General features: G+C 44.0%; 1 pseudogene; it reads right to left on the reverse strand.

Moving 5' to 3' along the window:
- Positions 1 to 6,020: 6,020 nt before the first annotated feature.
- Positions 6,021 to 16,465, reverse strand: part of LOC105807531 — a 46,321-nt pseudogene continuing 35,876 nt past the window's right edge.

Consider the following 16,465-nt stretch of genomic DNA (forward strand, 5'->3'; position numbering starts at 1 on the left):
GAAGAAATTTCTGAGAAGACGCCGGAAATTCTATGATGTAAACCAAGTGAGAGGCATGCCATGAGAAATTAAGGTATGTCATGAAGGGCCATCAAAGGGCAAATAAAGTTCCAATTGTGTTGTAGTTTCTGATACAGTCAGAAGCACATTAATTATTATATTTGGTTTATTGAAAACTTTAGCAGGAGGGAGATAGGGCATCACCACAGCCATCTTAAAAAAATAAAAGCTACTCAAGATATACATAGCTTTTGGTTGAACAAAGAAAAAATGAAAATCATGTTGATTATGGCACTTGTAAACTCAGTGAAAAATGCCTGAAGAATATTTTATGAACTAACATTATTTTTCTACCCACCCCTTCTCCCAAGAGAACTGTTTTATGACTCCAGGTAATGCTCTCAAACAAGAGCGCTAACACAAGCCTAGAGGCAAAAGGTAACACCTTAGGTGCCTAAAGATAGTCTGACCGGTAAAAAGAAATTGGAAACAGTTGTTTTCATTTACTTTGTATTAAAAGGAAAGAAAATATATCAGAGAAAATCTGCCATTTATGAAAATAGCAGAGCATAGTTAAAATGAATCTTCCTAGTTATAGGGGAGAACAGTATCTCCATCCATTATGTTTCCATGTGCAATAACTTCAGCTAGACCAGTGGTTTTCAATCCTAGCTGCACATTAGTTCCCTGGGTGGCCTCAAACTATGGGAAGGGCTGAGAATCACTGCGTCCCTCCCCACCACTCATTCATTCCTTCCCAGGAAAATAGGATGACTAATCAGACACATGAATTGGAGAGAATAGACCCAGCTCAGCCCTTGCTCCACTCTTTCTAGACCTGTGTCTTGCAGGGAGTGGGTCTGCTCTCTGCTCACAGACCTGCCACTGCTTGGAAGCCCGTGTTGTTCAGCTGTGCCAGTGACCACGTCTGGGACAAGTTTGGGGAAAGTGTGAGCATGTCCACTTGGCCATGTCTTCTAGTCAGCTTTATTAAGGTGATATTTTGATCTTCACTTATCTGACTCCTGTATTTCTTTCAATTGATTCTAAATTCGAGAGGAAGAAAGATACTATTTATTAGCCCACACAAGGAAAGTGTTTTCAGCTGGTCTGAACTCTTACCGGAGACGCAGAGGCCCTGGGGATATGACCTTAGATTTACCTTCTTGCCACTCTGCAGCCCAGAATGTATTGAAGTAAGATGAATGTGGAATGTTAGCAGGTCAGACTGTACCTGGTTTACAGAAGCGCTCATTGTGAAACCCCTGATTGATGAGTTGCAGCTGTACTGGGAGGCATGTGACTTGGCCCTTACTCCTAGAGACTGTGCAACAAGCATAGGATACACAAAGGCAGGAGATGGAAAGGTGGCTGCCCTGACATGACTTCTTCTGCACCAGGTTCAGCCTCGTCTCTTGCAATCAAGCATGCGGTGCCTGTGTGGTGGAGGGGTGTGGAAGCCGCACCTAATATGTTGCCAGACATCAGAAGGCTTCTGCTGTTTAGCCATGTGCATTGTTTACTATGTATCTTTTAAAGCTAAGTAAACTGGTGTGGGGAACATCTTGTGACATGTGTCTTTTTTTTAAAATCAATTTTGAACCTAGGACCAACTGATAGTAACACCCGTAGCAACTAGTCCACTAAATTCCAACACCTGGGACCTGCTCTTCAATAATTGGATTGTTAAAGTTCTTTGTTAAATCACTTGTTGCGGTCAATTCTGTAGGTTAGCTCACCTATCGTGCATTCCAACTCTTGTTTCAATGTTCCTTCCTTTTTAGAGAGGAAGGAAAGCCAGAAACTTGACTTCAGATTTCCTCTCAGTTAGGGGTGGCACCATGAGTCAAGTCTAGCTAAAAAAATGTAAACTGAATCTTGCTGGCCCTGCCTCTTCCACTTCTTTCTTTCTACTTGGAACACACAAGTGATGCCTGAGGCTCAGCAGTCACTTTCTTGATGGTGTGGGGAGTGGGCTCTGTGGCTATCGAGTGCATGGGAGCAGGCTTCCGGGAGTTGAAAGAAGAGGTATATGGCAGCCGGCAGATGAGACATGCTCTCTATTGTCAGGGGATGCAGCAGCGAGAGCATGGCCGAGAACATGGCAAGCACTTATATATGGCTCTGAACAATAGTGGCAACATGCCATGGGAAAGTGTGATCACATGGGTTCACATAGGAGATAACACCTTGGTGCATAAATGTGCTGATTCATGCCTCCCCGGAAGGCCGGCGGAAGACATGCCAGCTATTATTTTAGTTTGGCCTAAGAAAACTATTGCCTATACGAATGAATTTCCCTTGCAGATGGCATTGTTGAGATGCCATATCAGCCTTAGGCTTCCTATTCCCAGACTTCCTAGTAAACAAGACAAAGAGATCATTTATTTCTTTAAGCTGTCAAGTGCAATCCTAACTGATATATTTATAAATTCAATCTCCACATGTGGTAGGCAGAATAATGGTCCCCTAAGGATGTCCATGTGCTGATTCCAGGGACCTGTGAATGTATTACCTTACATGCAAAAAGGACTTTGCAGATGTGATTAAATTAAGGACCTCTAGACAGGGAGAAGAACCTTGATCCTCCAGGTGGACCCAATGTAATTATAAAGAGGGTGGCAGAAGGGAGGGTGTTGTCAGAGAAAGAGATGTGGCAACAGAAATAGGATCCGAGAAATGCTACATTGCTGGTTTTGAAAAAGGAGAAAGGTGACCATGAGCCAAGTATTGTAGGCAACCTCTACAAGCTGGAAAAAGAAAGGAAACATTCTCCCCTACGGCCTCCAAAAGGACTCAGCCCTTCCAATACCTTGATTGTTTAGCCTAGTGACACAAGTGTCAGAATTCTAATCTACTGAACCATAAGATAATAAATTTGTGTTGTTTTTTTTTTGAGACAGAGTCTCACTCTTGCCCGGGCTAGAGTGCCGTAGCTTCAGCCTAGCTCACAGCAACCTCAGACTCCTGGGCTCAAGCAATCCTTCTGCCTCATCCTCCCGAGTAGCTGGGACTACAGACATGTGCCACCATGCCTGGCTAATTTTTTCTATATATATTTTAGTTGTCCAGCTAATTTCTTTCTATTTTTTTAGTAGAGACGGGGGTCTCACTCTTGCTCAGGCTGGTCTCGAACTCCTGAGCTCAAATGATCTGCCCGCCTCGGCCTCCCAGAGTGCTAGGATTACAGGCATGAGCCACCGCGCCCAGCCAATTTGTGTTGTTTTAAGCCACTTAATTCATGGTGATTTTTTTACAGCACCAATAGAAATATACTATATAATATAATATATAGTATATTATTAATATTAGTTATTAATTATCAATAATACTATATTAAGGCCTTTTAATATAAAATTATGATAGGTCAAAAGAAATTGAATCCTTTCAGTGCAAGATTTCTCTAGTTTTTTAATCAAGACCAAGCAAAAAAAGATATAAGTATTATTCTCAAAAAAAAAAAATCTCCACAAACCTAGGAAAAGGTTGAAATTTTTATAGCATGGTAACAAATCAACACCAATGCTGGTTTTAAACCTGTTATAATTTATCAGTGACAACTACTTCAGCAAAAACATCTACGTAACAGAAAATGGGCTTCTGTAATCCAACCTTCTATGATTGATTTTCAACCTACTCCTGCCTCAGTAACCAATACCTTCCTGTAAGTCCTGTATTTGCTTTGCTCAACAAGACTGGTCTGATCAGCATAGCTTTCCTGTAAATAAGAAGTAAATTCAGGAGGGCCGGGTGCGGTGGCTCGCGCCTGTAATTCTAGCACTCTGGGAGGCCAAGGCGGGTGGATCCCTCAAGGTCAGGAGTTCGAGACCACCCTGAGCAAGAGCGAGACTCCGTCTCTACTAAAAAATAGAAAGAAATGATCTGGACAACTAAAAATATATAGAAAAAATTAGCCGGGCATGGTGGTGCATGCCTGTAGTCCCAGCTACTTGGGTGGCTGAGGCAGAAGGATTGCTTGAGCCCAGGAGTTTGAGGTTGCTGTGAGCTAGACTGACGTCACGGCACTCTCTCTAGCCTGGGCAACAAAGCGAAAGCGAGACTCTGTCTCAAAAAGAGAAAAAAAAAAGAAGTAAATTCAGTTTCTAGGTTTTAGATTTGGGGTGGTGGTCTCATTCTTTGATATATTTCACATTATTTTAAGCAAAGAAAGCCTTATTCTTCTTCATTTAACAAGCGTTCAGGCAAGTCTAATATCTAGTGATAAAAGCAGAGTACCAAGTTCTGGTACTATTAAGTGTAGGGAGGTAAGAAAGTGGTATATGAGAATTTGTTTTAATTATGTAAAAAAATAACTTTGTGTTTATTTGAAATTCTTTAAGTTTTTCCTATGTTTTTATTTGAAAAACAAAAATGCTAAAAATAAATACCCCACCATCTTCATATTTACTTAAAAAGTGAAAGTCTTCCTCTGATTTCATTCCTACTAATCCCATCCAACAGAAGTAATTGCTATTAACAATTTTATGTGTATCCTTTCAGATGTATACTTAGGCACAGGTATGTTATAATAAACCTATTTTAACCAACTACAGTAGTGTTGCTGGGCTCTTTAGGACATATTTTATTTAGTTGGATATAGTTTAGTAGATTTAGCATAGTTGTCAGCTTCTTGAGAGCATTAGCCATGATACATTCATCTATGCATAACAGATGATGTTATATAATGGGTTTCCAACAAACATATAATCAAATTAAGAGCTAGGAGTTTCACTACTAAGATCCCACTTAATCTCTGGTATAAGAATATAATATGAAGACCTGAAGGGGTATGAATATGGGTACTAGGTCCCACTGTAGTAGCCTCTCTGGGATCTGAATGTTTAAAGTCTAGAGCAGCATTGTTCAAAGGATGGTCAAACAGTGGTCTATCAAGTAGTCAGTAGAGTCTGGCCATTTCAGAGGAAAAAGCAAAGAAGTAGTTTTGTTCAAATACATTTTTACAAATGTGAAATTAAGATTAATCATTATGTTTAGGAAGTCTGCCTTGACAGAGAGGAAATGAAGACAAGAACTTGGTGGATTGATGAGTAAGTAGAAAAATTAATGACCTGGCATTGAAAAAAAATGACAAATTGAGGGCATATGCTGGAAGAATAGAGTGATGAGGTCAAACGGTAGAATGTCGGGCTGTATTATTATTACAGATGTCAGAGGTGCTCCTGATGATAAGTTCTGGTTGTGGCAGTAACTGAGCTGGAACGGAGGTAAAGACCCTAAGATGGGAAGATCCAGGAATTGAAAGGCCAGGTTATTGGCTGATCTATCCACATGGATGTTGGGGTCCTCCACTGATTCTCCACCTCTACAAGTTCCTCACCCTTGGCCCACTCCCACATTTTGTCCTTCCCAGGGCCTCCCCAGACTCTGCATTCTTTCAGCGACCCTAAGCTCCAGACACTGCAGCATCGATGGCATAATGGACAAGAAAATAACCCCTCATGAAGTAGAGTAAGGGGGCTGTAGGGAACATCTGTTTTTCGTTTTCGTTTTAACACCCCACATTCACAAATTTTTCTGGAAAAACTATCTCAAGTGTCCTCTAGGAAACTCACCCCATTTTTGAGTCCCAGCTGTATAAGCGGAGTTGCCTTTTCTCCAGACCCCTATTTTAATGGGTGGATTTGTGCCCAGTCTTGGCCAAAAACAGCATTCTGTAAAGTTCCATGGTAAGACCCCAAGTATCTGTAACCCCAGTGCCTAGTTCAGGACTCACCTCTAGATCATGAGCTGCATTTGTTCTGGGGGATATCTACCATGCTCCACCAAGCTCATGAAGATCAAAGGTGGCATCTCCATCCTGACTGGTGACCTGTACACACTAAGGGCAAGATCTTGCATGTTGTCATCCAAGCATAAATGGAAGGAAGGCATAGAGGTCACCTTCCCTAAAGAGGCTGCCTGACAACAGCCCTGCAGATATTGCTTTAGTACCCAAAGAATGGCCCCATGTACACTTCTGCCAAATGGCATCAGTAAGCTCTACAGTGCCCTGATCAGCCTCAAGGAAGTGGTGCCTGGATCAGACTGGGACGGGGGGAGCAGGACAGGGGCATAATGGGGCAAAAATACCTTTGTTGCACAAGGGGACCAGGGGATAGGACTGGGAGTGGGGTTTGAAATTGGGCCTGAGACTGGGCCTGAGTGAGGGTTAGGGACAGAGATTGGGACAGGGTTTGAGGCAAGGACAGAGATTGGGGACAGTTAAATACTGGACATTCTTCTGCTATGAAGGTATTTGAGATTCTTAAAGCACAGCCACCTGGGACAAGGACAATAGAGTGCAGGGACTCGCTGTGCAGAGATAGGAGATGCCAAAAGAGCTGGATATATTTTTGCTCCAAATCATCCTCAAAGGTCTTAGAATATCGGGGCTGTTTGATACACGTGCAGCTTCTCTCGTTTGCCTTTGCTGGTCCAAAAAGGAAGGGAAACTGCTGAGCCCTGCTAATCAGCAATTGATGCTGTTAGTAACATTTTCCCTGAAGAATTTAGTTGGTAGTATGGCCTGAGTTGCTTTGGAAATGATCCCATTTTCTTTTCCTTTTCCTTCCACATCAAGAAGTCACCCTTCTTTCTAACTTATCTCTCCAAGAGTGCCAGAACATCAGAGGTGAGCGGGGAGAGGTAACCAGATACTACAAGGTTGGCTGTAGGGTCTCCCGCAAAAGAGGCATCAGAAGAGTGGAGGGGTCCGGGCGCGGTGGCTCATGCCTGTAATCCTAGCACTCTGGGAGGCTGAGGCAGGAGAATCACTTGAGGTCAGGAGTTTGAGACCAGCCTGTGCAAGAGCGAGACCCCGTCTCTACAAAACATAGAAAAATTAGCAGGGTGTGGTGGTGTACATCTGTAGTCCCACCTACTCAGGAGGCTGAGACAGGAGGATCGCTTGAGCCCAGGAATTTGAGGTTGCTGTGAGCTAGGCTGATGCCACGACACTGTAGCCCAGGCAACAGAGTGATACACTGTGTCAAAAACAAAAAAAAAGAGTGGAGGGCAAGAAGCTCTTGCTTGAAATCACATTGTGCCAAGTTGGAGGGGAATGAGTCCTTGGCATGAGGCTGCCACTAGGACAATTCTTAAATTGCAAGGCTTGGAGGCTCAGTGCCTCTGATTGTTGGGGCATAAGTGGACAATTCATCAGTGCTATCTGGAGAGGACATCTTCAGAACAGGCTTCAATAAGATGGAAATAGATTGAGTCACAGCTACAGTGTGGTCTGGCAGTGGTGAAGCAGGGGTTGGCGGTGCATGATGACATGCATGGGAATCAGTGGGATCTGTGGGTGGCGATAAATGTGGTAAGAGGTCAAAATCTTGGGAAAGGCTGGGATCAAATAACATGGTGGTGTTCAGAGAGAAAGTAGCCTCTGGTCGGAAAACAGGATCTGCTCCCTCAGTCTGACATGGTAGGAGAGCGGGAGAGGCAAGAAGGTGGGGAAGGGAATGATTCACTGGAAACTTGGAATCCAAGGGAGGAACAGGCACTGGAACTTGGAATCCAAGGGAGGAACAGGCTCTGGAGGAACAGGCCTTCACCCAGTGGTGAGGGTGAAAGGAAGTCAGGTAAGAGGGTCATCAGGTCAGGTGAGAGAGTGGAGGGTGGAGGTGGAGAAGGCTCAGGCAGAGGGGCTGGTGTTAGGTCTCCTGGAGGGCTTGCTGAGAGCATGGAGGACAGAGTGAGCGATGACGGCCACAGAAACTGTAGAAGTGAAAAGGGACACAGAGGGAGCAGCATCTTCCAGGGACTCCCGGGCAGCCGTGGCTTGGCTTTAGCAGTGTTCTATGACACACCTCACAGATGGGGTCTGGACATGACGGTTGACAAATGTGGATGATATCATGATGCTGGCCCAGGGGGCTGCAAAAGACAGAAGCTACAGAGCTACAGCCAGGACCAGAATGAGGACAGGGGAGCCTGCTAGCCTAACCAGTTGGGGCTGCCTGAAGCCTGCGGCCCCCCTCACCTTGCCTTCACCCACAACTTCACAATACACTCTCTAGCCTCCCTACCCAGGGCCTTCATTCACATCCCCATTCCATGGCTACCCCCCGATGACTATGGCAGGGTGCACTTAATCCCTGAAATGCATAGAACATGCTTTAAAAAGTGGACCAGGAAAGAAGGGGAAAGATTCATCACATTTTCATAGCAAAAAGCAGCTTCCTTCCCTCCTCTGCCTCTCTCCGGCAAAATCTCCAACCCAGGTTATACATAAAAAAGGTAAAAGCACAGGAATCACACAGGAGTCCCTTTATGGGAGACCAATAGGATATTAATCTCTGATAGCCCCCAAAACCACTGTGTGAAGCACAGACATCAGTGGTTACCTCAAAGAGGAATCTGAGCACCCTGGACGTCAAAGTACTTATACAAAGACAAGAGACAGAAGTTCTGACTCCAAACAAACCAGTGGTCCTTCCTTGACATCTCACATGGCCACCCATTGCCCATGTCCATCACTCCTCATGCCCACAGATGGGCAGAGCGGGGACTCTGACACATGTTTCAGGTCTGATTGCGTTCACATGAGCACCTCCTTTGAGGGCTCTGTTTTCCCAGAGAGACGGTATCTAACAACCGACATCCTCAGAGATCATGGACCTGGGAGCTCATGGGAGGCACAGGGAGGCTCCCCCTTGGAGAGCTCAGGGCCTGTAGGCAGGCCTTGCCTCTCAGTGTCCCACCTTTCCTTCCGCCCCCGGGCTCTGCCCTGACGCAGAGAGCAAAAGAAAAGAGTGAGAGGCTGGAACTTGTTTCTCTCACTCCTCTTCTCTAAGAAGCTCAGACATTCATTATCCAAGAATAATGTGACTCTCCATTTTAATCAATAGAAATGTGTTCCTTTTATCAATTTTTAAACGTGATAAACTATTTTCAATTTTTCCTTCTTTGAAAAACTCAGAGGAAGATTTTGTCTGTGAAATCCCCATTTGATGTTCTCAGAAGTCCTCTGCTCAAGGAGGTCACAGAATCAGAAGCCAACAGTCACATCTAGTCCCTCAGAGGACCCTGCATCCTGAGGACAGAGCTTGGAGGCTCTTGACATTGTTCTCCTGATCAGCACAACATGAAGGAAGGCTTGTTCGAGTGACACCTGATATGGAAAAGTGATGATCAAGTGTCAGGAAGGACTATTCTCCTTCAGAGAGCCCACACTTTCTAAATATGCCAATCCAGGACCATGAAATCACTGTGTTTGGGGTTTTATCCTGGAACCCTCCACCACACACAGATAGGTAGCCTGTGAGCCTGAGGGGGAAACCTTAGTCCTCCTGAACCCCTAGCCCTGTTGTAACCGATTCCATAGCAAGACAATGTTTTCTCAGTAATGTTTTTAGTTCCCCCATATTTCAAATAAGTTTTCAGTGTTCACATTATGGCTGGGACTGGCAGCTCTAAGTGACCTTGACAGTGAGTTCTATCTCAGCCCTGGTAGCTTAGCAGCCACAGTCTCAAAATAGGCAGAAAATAGAAAGAGAGCTCTCAGTAAGATTTGCTGACCAGAACTTTGTAACTTTCTGTTGCACTGAATCATTCTCTTCTGAGTTTATTTCCCAGAAATGGTGGAACCTCTTTGCAGCCATGAGATAACTACAAGGTCTCACACCACCTGTTTGTCTGGAGAAGACAAGATAAACAATACTCCAACACAGACTGTGCCCAAATACCCACTGAGCCTGTGCACAAGGCTGAAAGAATGACCAATATTAACCCTTAGCTCATTATAATACTAAAATCCGCAACCCTGGGAGGGACTTATCTGCCATTTTTTGATCATAGCATGATTTCTCACTGAGCTTGCATGCCCTACGCCCCACCCCAAACAGGTAATGATGCTCACTCCCCTCATGAATTAATCATTTCGCCTCCAGAAAAACCCCCTGACCCTGTTGGTTGGGGAAGTGGATTGGAGGCAGTTCATATCTCCCTCCTCCCAGCGGACATGTCCACTGAAATAAATCCTTTCTTCTTTGACAATCCTCTTTGTCTTAGTAATTGGAGTTCTGTGTGGCAAGCAACACTGAACCCCATTTGTGGGCTTGTTAACAATTTAGGGGCTCATCCAGGATCTGTTGCTTATGGCTTGGTGGCTATGGAACAGGGAAAGACTTTAAAGCCTCTCCAGCAGCTGCCTAGTTGAGTTTCTGCCAGAGGTTGGTTTTGGTTTCTCCCACCGACTTCACTGTCACTAGCCCCAAACACATTCCTGATAGCCAGGGAAGAATGGACCTTTGACCTTTGGAGTTTGGCATTTGCGTCCGGACAGGTGAGTGCTGTTTAAAGGCACCGTGCAGCAGAGATTCTCCATTTGGGGAGATTCCCTGAAATTCCCATTTTTGTTGGGAGCCTCAGCCATTTGAAAGAGTAAGACCTAAAACTCCTCTCTCCATTTGGGGAATTTCTCTGGAGTTCCTGTTTGGGCTAGAGGCCTCAACCATTTGGGAGTTTTAGAGGAAATCCCATTTGGATTGGAACCCTCAACCATTCATTTGGAAGAACAGGACCTCCAACTGTTTGTATTTGGCACTCCTTTCTTTTCTTTTCTTTTCTTTTTTTTTTTACTTTTACTAGAGGCAGGGTCTCACTCTTGCTCAGGCTGGTCTCAAACTCCTAAGTTCAAGGGATCCTCCCACCTCAGCCTCCCAAAGTGCTAGGATTAAAGGCGTGAGCCACCATGCCCAGCCTTATTTGGCACTCCTTAGGCTTATTTGTTGGAACTGCAGCCCACTTGGTGTGTGTGTGTGTTTGTGTGTGACTACAGGAAATAAGAATTCAATTTCTGAGTGTAGCCCTTTGTATTCAGCCCTGGTCTGAATACAGTTATGAGCCTATAAAAAAGATAAAAATGGTATATTTGTGTAATACTTCCTGGCCCCAATACTCTCTCAGATCTGGGGAGACATGGCCCCTAAATGGCTCATTGAGCTATAATACTATTCTCCAATTAGATTTGTTTTGTCATTGTGTCAGGAAATGGGATGAAATTCCTTATGTACAGTCTTTTATGCTTCTGTATCAAGAGAAGCCAGATGAAATTAAATATAAGATTCTAATGCAGAGGACAGAAGCCTTCAAGAAGGTCAAGAAACAGCAAGCCAGATCTAAGAACCCCATTTTGCCATCAGGAAGAAACACCCATGTTCAAGAAGACCTTTGGGCAGCCATAACAGCAGCTCCAGCTGTGGCTGCACCCGCTCCAACTCAGACTTTGGCTGAGGTATCCGCAGCAGCTTTGGCTGCAGTGGTGGCTCTGGCTGCAGCTCCGATTTCTTTCAGAGATCCCTCTCCTAACTCTCCTGCCCCTGTTTATGACTCTGGACCCCTTTCTTTACCCCCGTGGGCTCCTCCAGGCATCTATCCTTCACTTTCTTCCTTCTCTGAGAATAGTCCCGGAGCATGGGGACATGGTCTGTCTTTCACACACCTGGCAGGGTACACAATTTGGTCAGGGTCCTGCCTCCTTCCCAGCAAGGCAATTTCCTTTGTGACAGGTCCCTATAGGAGGAATAAATGAGAATGGACAACTGGCTGGGTTAATGTGGATTTATAACCCATTTACCACTTCTGACTTGTACAACTGGAAACAGTATAACCCTGCCCACAGGGACGATGCAAAGTGTATAACTGGGCCGGGCGCGGTGGCTCATGCCTGTAATCCTAGCACTCTGGAAGGCCGAGGCGGGCGGATTGTTTGAACTCAGGAGTTCGAGACCAGCCTGAGCAAGAGCGAGACCCCATCTCTACTAGAAATAGAAAGAAATTAATTGGACAACTAAAAATACATAGAAAAAATTAGCCAGGCATGGTGGCGCATGCCTGTAGTCCCAGGTACTCGGGAGGCTGAGGCAGAAGGATTGCTTGAGCCCAGGAATTTGAGGTTGCTGTGAGCTAGGCTGATGCCACGGCACTCTAGCCCAGACAACACAGTGAGACTCTGTCAAAAAAAAAAAAAAAAAAGTGTATAACTGATTTGAATTTATTTTCACCATGCATCACCCCACATGCGCAGATGTCCAGAGCCTGCTTAACATACTCCTAATCTCTAAGGAGCATCACATTGTCCTGGAAAATGCTCCAGAAGAAGCTGACCCAGTGCATGTGGAAGACTCAAATAATCAGGTGAGAACTGGAGCTAATTTAGCCATTCCAGCCATCCCAACAATGGAGTTGAAGGTAAGATTCAACATTTTTGAGACTGCATCCTGGTTGGGTTTAGGAAAGAGGTTCCCAAAACTAAAAGCCTGAACAAGGTTCAGAATATAAGACAGAAAACAGATGAAAATCCTTCAACCTTCCTAGAAAGGATTATGGAAGCATATTGGAAATATACTGATATAGATCCAGAATGTCCTGACAATTCAAGGTTAATTAACATGGCCTTTGTTGGCCAGACTATGCCTGACATCCAGCAGAAATTACAGAATTTAGAGGGGTTCTCACTTTGCCCATATCTCATTTGATTAAAGTGGCTTATAAGGTCTTTATAAACTGTGAACAGACCAAAGAATAGCAAAAGGGAAAAAGAAAGGTATATGAAATAAAACAACAGGCAAAACTTTTGGCAACAGTTCTGACAGAAAACTCTAGGGGGTCCCCTCAACAGGGACCACTGCCCCAAAAAGGAAAAAGATTAAGAGGAAAAATTACCTTAAAAAAGGACCAATGTGCCTAATGCAAGGAGTTGGGTCATTGGAGGAAGGATTATCCTAAGTTACAACAAGAGTGATGGGAAATCTACTGTACAATTGATGGGGCTGAATGCAGGAGATATGGAATGATGGGTCCCTAGGACTCTCCAGAATCCATGAAAATTATAGCCAGTGACTAATATCTCCCACCAGGAGCCCAGGGTAACCATAAAAATGGTAGAAAAACTGAATATTTCCTGATTGATACCAGTGCAACCTACTCAGTTTTAAACCTTAAATTGGCTAAGCTTACTAAAGATTCAATGCTGGCGACTGGAGTATCCAGAGAACCCTCCCAAAAATATTTTTCTCCAGCCACTGGATTGTGCTATTGGGGATTCTTACACACAGCTTTCTGTGTTTGCCTGAGTGCCCTCTCCCACTGCTGGGTAGAGACCTTCTCTCTAAATTGCAGGCTCAAGTGACCTTTCAGAATAAACAAGTGCATATTGCAGTTCCCCTAGAACATGCCTGTGTCTTGCAAGCAGCTCTGCTTGTCCCTTCGGCTGTCCCTCAAGAGCTGCCCACTGAAGTCCTCAATCAAGTCAACCCTGAGGTATAGGCGACCGGACAACCGGAAAGGACACACATGGACCCTGTTCATATCAAGGTAAAACCGGGAATTTCTCCCCTTCAACTCAAGCAGTATCCATTAAAGCTTCAAGCTAGGGGGGACCTTCGACCCCTAGTTGTGGCCTTTTTAAAATATGGATTTCTCTGGCCTTATCGATCTCCTTATAACTCTCACATTTTGCCAGTTTAAAAATTGGAACTCAGGAATATTGGTTTGTTCAGTGTCCGAGAGCAATAAACCAAATAGTGGAAGACATGCATCCTGCGGTACCTAATCCTTACACTCTTCTTACCTCTATCTGGCAATTTTGCTTGGTTTTTCAGTGATAGACTTGAAAGATGCCTTCTTTTGCATTCCCCTTGCTCCTGAGTCACAAAAACTCTTTGCTTTTGAATGGAAGGATTTAAGAACTAAAACCAAATGTCAGTACTGTTGGTCTGTTCTCCCCCAGGGATTTAAAAATTCTCCAACCATCTTTGGAGAAATTCTAGCTAGAGATTTAAGAAAGATAATTTTAGAAAAGGGAGTTGTTATACAGTATGTAGATGACATTTTAATTGCAAGTGAGACTGAAGCTGAATCAAGACAACACGTGGTAATTGTATTAAATTTCTTAGCTGGCAAAGGATATAAAGCATCCCAGAAAAAGGCCCAAATCTCACTGCCCATTGTCAAATACAAGGGATTTGAATTGTGTCAGGGGACTTAAAACCACTTCCCAGACCACAGGGATGCTATAAACCAGGTAGCAGTCCCCACCACTCGCAAGCAGCTATGAGGATTCCTGGATATGGCAGGGTTTTGTTGGATTTGGATTCCTAGCTTTGGCCTAACAGCAAAACTTCTCTATGCAACCTTAAAAGGAGAGGAAAAAGAGCCCCTTACTTGGACAGGAGAATGTCAAAAGGCTTTCTCGACTATTAAAGCCACAAAAACTGGTGACTGCCCCTACACTGGGCCTCCTGGATTTGTGGAAGCCTTTTGATTTGTTCATCCGAGAAAGACAAGGAATTGGACTGGGGGTGTGAACCAAAACTTTGGAGGTTCATAAGTGTCCCATGGCCTATTTCTCTAAACAATTAGATGTAGTAGGGAAAGGATGGCCCACTTCTCTGAGAGCAACAGCTACTACTTGTGATATTTTACAAAAAGCTGGAAAGTTTATGCTTGGACAGCAGTAACTGCTCATACTACACATTATGTGTTACTCCTACTAGAACAGAAGGGGGCTATTGGTTGATGGCTGGCTGGTTAGACAAATATCAAGCTACTCTGTTAGATAATCCTAATGAAACTTTAAAGACAGCGTTGACCTCGAATCCCACCATGTTGCTGCCTATGGACTCTTACTCTCCAGTTCATTATTGCATTCAAATCATTGACCAAGTATATTTTAGCCACCCGGATTTGACTGATCAGCCCTTGTCAGATCCGGGTGAAGAATTCTTCACAGATGGGAGCAGCTTCATGGAACATGGACAACGCAAAGCTGGGTATGCTGTGGTTGCCCGCCAACAGGTAATTGAGGCACAAGCTGGGATGTCCACCCAAAAGGTGGAATGGATTGCATTGACCAGAGTCCTATATCATGGGAAAAATAAGCATATCAATATATATACAGATCTAAATACGTCTTTATGGTGGTGCATGCTCATGGAGCTATTTGGAAAGAGAGAGGATATCTTACTTCTGAAAATAAAGGAATTAAATATGGGCCTCAGATTCCTAAATTATTAAAATCAGCTTTACTGCCTAAGGAGGTAGCCTTCACGTACTGCTGGAGACATCAGAAAACAGACCCTCATATTACAAAAGGACATACTATGGCAGATTTAATGGCAAAAAGGGCAGCCAGACAAATGAATTGTCAATTCACTCTGATTCTCTCTCTTCAATTAGATAAATATGATTCTTGATACTCTGAAAAGGATCTAGAAAGAGTTAACAAATGAGGATTCTCAAAATATAACGATCAAAATTGGCTCACAAACATGGAAGGGAAGGTCCTCCTTCCTGAAACTCTTGTCAGACCAATGCTTGAACAGATTCATCAGAGTACCCATTTTGGATGAGATGCCACCCTACAATAGATACGGCCTCACATGGCTGGGCCCAGCTTATAGAGAACCATTCAAACAGTAGTCCAAATCTGCCCTATATGCTTGAAAAATAACCCAAAACGTCCTGCAGCCTCAAAGCCACCCATAAAGGAAGTAACACAATGGAGAGGGAGTTTCCCAGGAGAAGACTGGCAGGCAGACTTTACCATGATGCAACGAGTCCCTGGAAATTTTCAATATTTGTTGGTCTTTGTTGACGCTTTTTCAGGATGGGTTGAAGCTTACCCCACCAGGACTAAATGGGTATCAGAAGTCACTAAGGCCCTTTTAAAGGAACTTATTCATAGGTTTTGACTTCCTTCAACTCTCCAAAGTGATAATGGAGCAGCCTTTGTTGCCAAAATCACCCAAGAAGTATCAAGGATCTTAGAAATTGATCGTAAACTGAATTCATCATGGAAACCCCAGTCTTTGGGGAAAACTGAACAGAGGCACCCCTACCAGAGACCCCAAGCCTCCAGGATTCATCACCTTCTGAGAGACTGGAGGAACAGTGAGCCTGTGAGCCCTTAGAGGACCTAAAATTACTCTTCCACAAAAGAGACAAGCAACATGAAATTATGTACCCTATGTCAGCTCCCAGAGGGAAAGGATAAACTTCCTTATACAGACTCTTGGTTTAAAAATTTAACCCTAACATTACCTAGAAATGGTTCTACAAACCTTCAGACATGAGCAGGTACTGTTTGTGCACCTCTTGGATACATATATATATATTTTTTAATTTTTTTAATGCTTCGCGAATTTGCACATCATCCTCGTGCAGGGGCCATGCCAATCTTCTCTGTATCATTCCAATTTTAGTATACGTGCTGCCGAAGCGAGCATGCCCTTGGATATATTTTTGTCTGTGGAGGCAGGAAAGGAACTCCTTGGGCTTAATATTGCTGAAACAGCTGGTCAATGGAGGGTACTTGTTCATTAGGACTCCTCACAACTCCCTCTTGAATCCATAACATATCTGAAGTTGCTCATTGGACAGGTCCCCTAAGATTGTTTTCACAGAAAACTAGGGGAATTTTAGACGGAGATTCCATCTGGGGAGCCCCAAAACAGTACTC

This window comes from Propithecus coquereli, unplaced genomic scaffold, assembly GCF_000956105.1.
Source record: "Propithecus coquereli isolate 6110/MARCELLA unplaced genomic scaffold, Pcoq_1.0 Scaffold16, whole genome shotgun sequence".
In the NCBI taxonomy this organism is placed as follows: domain Eukaryota; kingdom Metazoa; phylum Chordata; class Mammalia; order Primates; family Indriidae; genus Propithecus; species Propithecus coquereli.